The sequence below is a fragment of the Seriola aureovittata genome, chromosome 6 (genome assembly GCF_021018895.1).
Source record: "Seriola aureovittata isolate HTS-2021-v1 ecotype China chromosome 6, ASM2101889v1, whole genome shotgun sequence".
Lineage (NCBI taxonomy): Eukaryota > Metazoa > Chordata > Actinopteri > Carangiformes > Carangidae > Seriola > Seriola aureovittata.
The window spans coordinates 3,787,539-3,797,273 of record NC_079369.1 but is presented as its reverse complement, the minus strand read 5'-3'; the positions used below and the strand labels follow the sequence as shown (position 1 = coordinate 3,797,273).

At 39.9% G+C, this 9,735-nt stretch overlaps 1 protein-coding gene across 21 annotated transcripts in view; it reads left to right on the top strand.

Annotated features, from left to right (window-relative positions):
* Positions 1 to 8,537: 8,537 nt before the first annotated feature.
* The window catches only part of kif1aa (kinesin family member 1Aa), a 39,371-nt gene continuing 38,173 nt past the window's right edge, over positions 8,538 to 9,735 (top strand). For 9 of the 21 annotated variants that reach the window (XM_056378205.1, XM_056378212.1, XM_056378204.1 and 6 more), the window contains exon 1: positions 8,540 to 8,907. The gene's annotated coding sequence lies outside the window, so the exon portion shown is untranslated. Of the gene's footprint in view, positions 8,908 to 9,735 lie in introns of all 21 variants that reach the window. The other 12 variants (XM_056378196.1, XM_056378195.1, XM_056378203.1 and 9 more) reach the window with 3 other exon arrangements.

Here is a 9,735-nt window from a genome sequence, read left to right as displayed (position 1 = left end):
TATGTGGTATTTATCTTTTTTGGTGAAATTGTACTTAAGACAGGTCATTTTATGTCAAATGTAGAATATTGTCAATGTGTTTATTCTTCAGAGGCGTGTTTAATCATGGTTTAACGTCTTATTGCCATTACATTGCTTCTTCTTCTTTTTTAATTTTTCCACCAGGGGGCGCTTATCTCACAGGCAGCATGTGGGATGTAATGTAGTGTTTTTTTCCCACACCTTGGTTGCAATGACAGTAGAGCAGCCACCATAAAAATTATTTTAGCTCAATGAGAATACCCAGTGGTGGAAAGTGACTCAGTGCATTTACTCAAGCACCATACTTATGTACAATTTTGGGGTGTCTGGAGGGAAAAATTGTACTTATTATTATTTGACAGATTTTATAACCAGTTACTTGTAGAGTCAGATTATTAATCCAAAGATCTACAAATAAAACCCACAAAGAACTAGTGATGCAATTTTATAGACCTAGCTTCCCAGCCTAAATAAAGTGGTTAAAATTATCACCAACTTTATGTCCTGTATCATTCAGAAAGCTAATCTATCAAGATATATACAAATGGATGAAACATGATTAAGTTATCACCGGCTAATTGTTACATTATCCATCCATGGGACATGATTGCACTGTGCTATGTGTTTTTTTCATTCTCATTTATTTTTTAATTTAATTTGAAATTGGAAATTGTCAAAAAATAGATTTTATTCTCGTAATAATATGTTCTTATAAGGTTCTTTTACTGGCCATGAGATAAGGAGCGACCTCCCACTCAAAGAATTATCTTTACATTCATAATTTAGTTTGTGATATTATTGCCCCTGTTGTTTCCATGTTGAGGGTGATTAGGGTGGGAGCAGGGTGCTCTGCATGCTCTGATAAAGACACACCAAGAGCGTCTCTTTAAGAAAACATGTCTGTCACACTAGGCTCAAGGCAGCAGCTCACTCAACCAATGAATTATTCAGGTTTCTGTGCGACTGAATTTAGACATGGCAGGGCAGAGCTGGAAGGCTGGGCAGAAACAATACCCCGGGCTCCTCCTCCATCTTCCTGTAGTGGACGCTGGTACACCTAAATAATCGAAAGACATTTCCTTTCACGCTCACTTCTAAAACTGAGCCTTCAGCTTGGCCTACTTCACTTTAAAACACATAGGACAAGTGTGTTTGGGGGTACCTCATCTAGTATGTAGTCTGTGGTGATTCACAGCAGTGACATCATCCTTTTCCATCTGCTGTGATTCATTCTCACTCCTTATATTTTTTGGTGTGGTGTTGGGAGTCTGTGCTACACTTCAAGCAGCATACTCTTTCAGCGCATGGATTAGACCTTGAAATCGTAATGCTGGTGAATTAAATAAAGCAGTTGCATCAGATACAAGTGGAAGAGACAGAGAGGGCCCAAGAGAAATGTTACACATCAACTATGTGTGTCTGAGAGAGAGAGAGAGAGAGAGAGAGAGAGAGCAGTAGGAATGGTAGGACTGTGCAAAGAGCAAGGTCACAAAACACAATTGCATTGTGTTTCACTCAGCTTGAAACCTGAGCAGCCAAAGTATCCTACCACCAGATAGAGAGTTCCTGTTCAATACCCTTTATTGCTGCTAAGCCTCATGTGCAATGGACTTTGTATTTCATCTTAATACAAGCTTGGTAAAATATTCTCACAAGCACCGGTCACGTTATAGCTAGGTGAAAATTGATTTAAACTAAGAGGTATGCACTGTAAGACATTTGAAATGAAGAATACTTCAAGATATAGACAGTTGTTTGGCAGGTAGTATTGCGGCTGCTGTTCAGATTCCAGATCGTATTATACTATAAAATAATTTATTTTTTATTATGCACCATTATTTGACTTAAGATGGATGACAATGGGGAAAAAAGAAAATGTATTGGTCTGATAGCAACAACCTTTGTAGCCACTAGATCGTTATGGCTCCCTCCTCCTGTAGTTTGGGTCAGGTCAATGCACAAGGACACATTGACATTATTAGTCCTGGTCCTCTCATCTCTCCAATCAGCTCAGTGACTGTCTGAGAGCTTCTCACTGAGAAGAGGCAACAAAGTCCTCCATCCTCAGTAGGTCGTTTACTCCAACCCTGTGATAGGACCCACTGAGGCGTCTCCCGAAGTGCCCCCTAAAATGCGGCAGCCCGTCGTCATGGTTACAATAATTAACATAGCGCTAACTTTATGGGTTTAGGAAAAGATCGCGGTTTTGGATAAAATTAGTATTTCCGAATGGGTAAACGGATAAAACATGACGTGACATAAAGACATAAATTGCTGTGTGACACCTGTCTTTTGTTACCTGGTAACAGACGCTTTTTGCAGGCGCTGTGTTAATTATTGTAACCATGATGACGGGCTGCCGCATTTTAGGGGGCACTTCGGGAGACTGGGTTAGTTTTAAAATTCTGATTGTGCATCACACCCTTAGAAACAGACTCTTGGACAGATTAGGAACAGGGGTGCTGCTTGTGTTTCACACAGTTGGGCTCTTTGTTGGCTCCTGTTCCCCTACTTTAGTTATCCTCTCACCTTGTTTGTATTTTTGTTTCCTTATTTAGCCTCCGGGTTATGCAATACATTTGATTTACGAATAACACCTGGTATTATGTTTCCCTTTTCCCCTAGCTGTGTCGTAACATAAAGACTGCCAACATATGGTGACTGGGAAGACAATACACCATGATTTCTTAGTATATAGAAACCAACATGGCTGCAACTGAAACCTGGCTCTGTGAGCAGTCCACGATCAGTAAGTGAAATACTCGGTGAGTGAAATTTCCCGGGCTGTTATGTCTTCTTTACCTGAGGAGGTTTTTCTTTCCCAGGAAAGTGGTTCCACAAAGGGTTTATATCTTGATGCTTCATGTGAACAGTGCAACATCTACTGGCCTGAATGCAAAATGGGCAAATACAAACGTTCATAAGTTACAAATTGATTGTAAGTATAAGGTAAAGCATGATTGTATTTTATATTCCAAGCATAGATTTATATACTGTCAACGCAAATCAAAATGTTTTATATGCATCGAATGTGTCAATATCAGTTAAGCTCAATGTCTTAGTTTTAACTTAAGTGTTGGCAAAATACATGTAGCTTTAGTTTTAAATGCCAGTGTTGGTGGTTGTGCTGTAAAGGTGCAATATAAGATGTGGCCAGGACTTTAGTTTAAAATGTTCAAAAAATGAATCAACACTATCAACAGTGTGTGGAGGAGACGCAGTGATGTCATGATCTCCATCTGTTGTATTTCAGTCATCTACTGAAATGAGCATGATAACCGCCAGGCCCGACCTGTCCCCTGTTGTAATACCACTTTGTGACACTAGACGCTGTGTGAGTCAGTGGCGCGTCAAGTCTTCCCTCAGTCCCACGAAGAAGAACAACTTCCGGCAGCGCTTGAAGTTAGCATCACAGAAACACAGGAATGGCTGAACCTCCTAAAAGGCGATATGTATTTGTATCCCACAGAACCGCTCCCGACAAGAAACCACGTTCAACGGCGAAGAAAAGAAGCAACACGAGTAACTCTCGATGTGGTTTTCCACCGCCGGACACAGCTCCTGAGAGTAAAGAGATGCGGTTTGATGCCGAGCTCGCAACTTTCCTGTTAGCCCGGTGAGTAGCATCATTGTTGGCTTTTTAGCTAAAAGTATAATCAGTGCAACGACTGACAAACCGCACCGACAAACATTTCAGGTGGTGATATTGATGTCGACAGACGTTTTAGCGGTTACTAGAATTGTCTGTTCCTCTCGGCTGTTGTACAGCTAGTGACGTCAGTAACTTTAGACTCATTTTGTAACTGATGACTGTAACTTGAGATTGTATGGACCCAGTAGACCAGTAAATACACGTGCATCGACGTGTATTTACATTGCATATTCATATCTATCCTCACTATATATATATATATATATATATATATATACCTTCCTCATGCTGCTATAGAGCCTGCCCATGTGTCCTGCAGTATCCCCTTGCCTTCATAAATCTGCAAGTGTATGGAGGTTACAAGTAGAATTCAGATCCTATTTTTACACCTGAATTTAAATTCTACTTGTAACCTCAGTGTCACACACTTTGAGCACCAAATTTTAGCTTTGTGCTTTGCATGTGTTCAGACATTGACAGAAGCTCTAACTCTTCCAGTGTCTTTGTGTTGCCTCAGCACTTATATGTGTGTATATATATATATATATATTAATCTCTTCTACAAATTCTTCACATATACATTTATTCATTAAGTCTTGTTTTTATTACAGTACATGCTAAATAAGGTTTAAATGGATGATTGATCTTTTATGTTCTGAAGTCCTTTTTCAAATGCTTCAAAAAATTTCAAAGAGGAGCTGCTTTTCATGTCCTTATTTTTCCTTTTGTGTTTTCATAGGGATGGCAGAATCCACCTCAGGCTGGAACCACACCTTTGCAGTCCCTCGAAAGCAAGAAATGGTAAGTCACGCACACGATGATATAAACTACAAAATGTTCAAATTAATCTTAAGATTTATTTTTCTTTGTCATCATAATCGCTAATGCATCAGAAAACAATGTGGATGTGATTATTAATATATTTATATGTGGCTTGAATATTATAATTAAAATACTTGTGGGGAAACTTGCTGTCTATGGTTTGTTGTGAAGGAACTGATTGTAACGTAATGAGGAACTACTCAATAATTGTGCTTAATGACTTTACTGCCAAAAGCTACACAACTTTAAAAACGACCTCAAAATGCTGATGGATTTCACTCTAGTTTACAATGCAGATCTATTGTAATGTTTTGCAAATTACACTCAATAATGCACTGAACAAATTTTTGCATCTGTAAAAAGAAAATCAAGACTTTGTGAATAAAAGTGAACAAATAACCAGTGGTGATGTAACACACAAAGTGCTTTGTGTAAAACTTTGTGCATGTAATGAGGAACTACTCGGTAACAACTGTTTATCAAATCACTGACCAAAGCTCTACAAATGGTAAACCACAACCATGTAAGGTTTAACATAGCCTGTTTTATGCTGAGATGTGTATTAGTGAGCAGATGTTTTTAAAACCAAAACTGTTGACTGTAGCTACATGTATCTAAGCTCAAATTAGGGTCAAAATGATTTTGAGCTTGTAAAGTGATGTTCACGCCAAAATTATGTAAAAAGGACCCACCAGGTGTGCAGCTGTACACAGACACATTTATCTTTTAATGAAAGCTGAAAATCCTAAAACAGTCTGTTTGTTTGTGTGTTCCAGGTGCTGGCCAGACACTCTCCCTTCAGCAAAGGGTCTGTCCTTGGTACAGGTAGGACAAGGACAGCCCTTAAACTTCAATGTCCCGGAGGAACAGCCTGGCACCTCATCCAGTGCTGTTGGTCCTCTCCTCGCTCCAGCGCCACTCCCCTCTTCTGTCCATCCACCTCCTCTACCTGTACCCAGGACCAGAGCCTACAGGAAGAGGGAGGCTGCCCCAAGCTTTTGTGGCAGAGCGGGGGCCGCTGCCTTGAGGAAAACTGACATACCAACATCATACATCTGCAGCAAGTGTGGCCAACCCATAAAGATTGACACTGACATTGCAGGTGTGTCACACTGTGATTGTTGGAGGAAAGAGGTGAAGAGAAGACAGGAGGACAACTTTTTCTATCTTCATGTATGACTTTTAATTGACATTATTTATCATTATTATATTTTATTTGGAGTGGTGTTTGTCACCTGATGTCTCATGATGATCTCAGTCCAGTGTTCCCTGTCTTTTAGCTCTGTGTTTGGTCTCCACCAGCTCCTGAGGGAAATCTGTCTCTTTAGCTTCTTAATGCTCCACTATGTTCACCGGCTACTCTCAGACCGTGTCTGTCTGTTTGCTGCTGAGGAGGTCGTGGACAGTGGCTACAGCCGAAAAAGTGTATATATGTATTCAAAGACGGTAACCGAATCGTTATTTTGGTGCACAGCTCTTTTTTTCTTTTCAATTATATTCTTAAATTGCATTCACCACACTCTTAAAAAGGTCTTAAAAACTCTACAACACCAAGATAGAAAGTTAAAACGAGCACAGTGCAAAGACTGGACATTGACTGTTTCCCTGGTAAAAATGTTGTAAATAGTTTCCATTGGGCACAATGCTGTTACTATATGTAAAAATTCATTTGTGCTTTCTTTTATTCTTGCAGCTTACATCATGTGCTGTGGTACAGTGGATGGATGGGCATCGGTTGACAACACTAAGGTCGTCACATGACTCACTATCACAGGGTGAGGAGCCCTGGAGAGAGATCATCAGTTTCACCTGTACCTCAAGTTCTATTAGTAAGTTATATGATAAGTTTATGGCGCTACAGTGACTCACTATCACCTCTTGAGGAACAAAGTGGTGTTACAAGATGAGACGGCCTGTTCAGGACATCCAGCAACAGTTACACAGTGGACCTTTTAAGGCATCTGCAGTCACTTATTTCTGCTCCATTAACCCCATTACCATTCTGTTCAAAGGAATGCATTTTATTAAGCGTTGCTGTATATTGGGTAAACTTTAAAGGGCTGATTTGTTTTAGCATTTGTAAGTCTCGATTTTTAATTTGAATTCATTTATATGTATTAGGTGAACCTGGATGAAACTAATGCAGTATAATGGAACAGGCCTTTCAGTAAATCCTCCTTCATGAGAATTATAATGTTCAGTATTTGCTGAATCTGTTTGAAAAGTGTTGGTTTATTTTAATGGTCAGTGTGGAGGCTGTAATTGTGGTAATGTTTAAGTGTACTGAGAAGTGTTCCTAATAGTTTGTCAAGTCTAATTCCTATAAATGGATTGACCAAAAATTAGGAACACCTCTCAGTATAGGGTTAGTTTATATACAGTGGTGGCCAAAAGTCTGAGACCACTTTCCCATGTAGCCTCACATATTGCTCCATAGTAGCTCTAGTATTGCTCAATTTCATTTACAAAGGAGAATAAAAGGAGCCATTAAAGACACTGAATGGAGTTCAGGAGGGTACTATATTTGATTTATTATAATTTATTTATTGCATTCAATTTATTGTTCACTAAACTTTTTAAAAAGTTATTATTTTCTGTGTTTTTAATTTTTCATATCTTTTGTATCAATTAGTTGGTCTAAAACAAGACGACATTAAATATATGCAGGCTAAAAATTAAATTAGTTAATCTGTCTATAAAATACACACCATGCGTTACTGTTTTAAATTGTTGAATGTAAACTTCACCCCAGGTGGCTAAAATCACAAGACTAGGCTTTTCTCACAGCAGATATTTTGACTTGTAGTAGTAGGAAGTAAACAGGTGTTATTAATAACATTAATGATGGCTCTAGTGTGACAGTGATCCAAATTTAGCCATAATTAATTTTACCATTAACACCTCTGCTTTTCCTACTGTGTGTGTGTCAGAAATATCTGCAGTGAAGAAGGCCAATAGACTATTTCCACAGCAGACATTGTGGAAAATACCAGGTGTGACTGATAACATTAAAAACAGGATGGGACCAAGTCTTCATTTAAAAAGAAAAATCAAAATGTCTTCCATGAAAAAGGTCTACACTGAGAACATAACCTCAGTGTACTAACTGGTACAACTCTGTGCTATTCCACATTATTTGGTTGGTATTAAGATATAACGCATCATCTGACATTATTCTTTTCCTTTTTGTTATTTCCAATTAAAGAGGATAGTGGTATCTCTAACTAAATACAAAGTTGAGGCCTGCATGTCAAACCACAACAAGCCTAGTGACATGTTATAATAAAATGAATGATAGGTGAATCCCATTTAGCTGCCTCGGTTTCAGGGTCTTTGTATTGTGCATGCTGGGACACCTCAACAGAACGTAAACATTGCACTTTTCCTCCTACGACAAGTCGACATGTCTGCTGCAAAAAGGGCAGCATTTAAGTTTTAGTATTTTACGGACTAAATTGAGGCTGTAGGGCCACAACTGACTCTGAAACCTTCAGACTGCAATGCAGACACCTCACGTCACTTTAAAAAAAGAGGCGTACGGGAGCACCACCTTTGCAAAAAATAAACAGGATAGCCTAATATGAACTGCGACGGTATAATCCTGTTTCTGTCTCCAGACTCATGCTCTGCAATGTAATATTGTGTACCTCAGTGAACAGGCAGTTTCCATGGTGCAGTGGGAGACCTGCTTTGTGCCAGTTTGTCTTGTCACAGCTTGATGTGCCTGGCCTGACCTACTAAACCTCATTCATGCAAACTTATTGTGCACTGCATTCAAACCAGTCATTTAAGTGAACTAGGCTGTTAGAGCATGTATTCCAGCAACGCTATGTGCTGCTTTTAATATAAAATAAAAGATATTACACCACAGCAGTTTTTCAGCAGTGTTTTCCGAGGGGTGCAACTCTTCCTCTCAGTCTTTTTCCCCTACCTCCACCCCCTTCATCTCACCCCTCCTCCTCGCTCTCTCTCTCTCTCTCTCTCTCCCCTCTCTCTCTCGTCCCACTACTGCATTGATGCTGTTACCTCCCTCGATGGTGATGTCACCGGCTCAGTGGAGCTCGAGCATCCTTGCCAGAGACGAGGAGACAACAGAGCCATTTTGACCGCTCCGTAGTGTGAAAAAGCGGCCGAGCATCCACCCAAAACAAACAAACGACCGACCCGGACACCTTCCTCCCTTCCTGGGTCCCTCACTGGCAAGGCCGGGCAGAGGGAGGGTCGGTGGGTGCAAGACACCGTCGGCGGTAACCTCAGCCCTTCCCGTTTTCATGGAGAGGAGAGGCTGTTAGCAGGGGCAGTGCCAGACCTGGAGGAGACCGGAGGAGGTGGAAGCTGGATAATAAAACAGACGAGCACGACAAACTCTACACGTCTCTGCGCGGTAGCAAAACGTTAGTGGCACTGCGGAGGTAGGTTTACCTTTTTCTTTTTACTATTATATTTTTCCATTGTCCCGCCGGTATTGCAGTTTTAATGAGACAGTCTTTATTTACTTAGTGTTAAACCTCCTGGGAGGAGATGGGCATAGGGTGCGGCCATTGAAGAGGCTGTCAGTGTCGGAAAAGATAGCACATAGAAAGACTGCCATTAACAGAAAAAGCTGCTCTGTAACACAGTGTGTGTGTTATTTTACACTTTACATTTTCAAATTATAATGTCTTTTAATATTGTGTGAGCAGAACGAGGGGAATAAATGCCCTGTCACTGGGATAAAGGTAGATGTGCAGCCTTACTGGAGGAAATATTGAATCATAAGCTCTGAAAATGACGCAATAACTTAATTTTTCAGAGAGTAATTACACCTATCAATTATCAATTTTAGCCTGAACCACATATAGGCCTTACGCCAGTGTTGACTTGTGGTTTATGGCTTTGCTGTCACAAAAAAAAACACCAGGTAAATATGTATTTTTATGATCAACAAGGTAAAATTGTATCAACCTGTCGTCAAGCTCAAGTCCACACCAGCATGGTTATTACATTAGCCTTTGTCACTGGGAAAATGGTGGCCGCCCATCTGAGCTGCATCATCAGCTGATTGGTCTGTATTGAGCAGATTATGACCATGGATGTTGACGAAAAAAAAAACAAAAAAAAAAAACAGATTTATATTTTAACAACTGTGTTGAAGAAGTATTTTCCACACAAGGTTAATAATATGTGGATGGACAGAAGATAACATCCACGTTAAGCATATGAATTTCATCTTCATTACTGGATTGGATTTTTAATCTTCT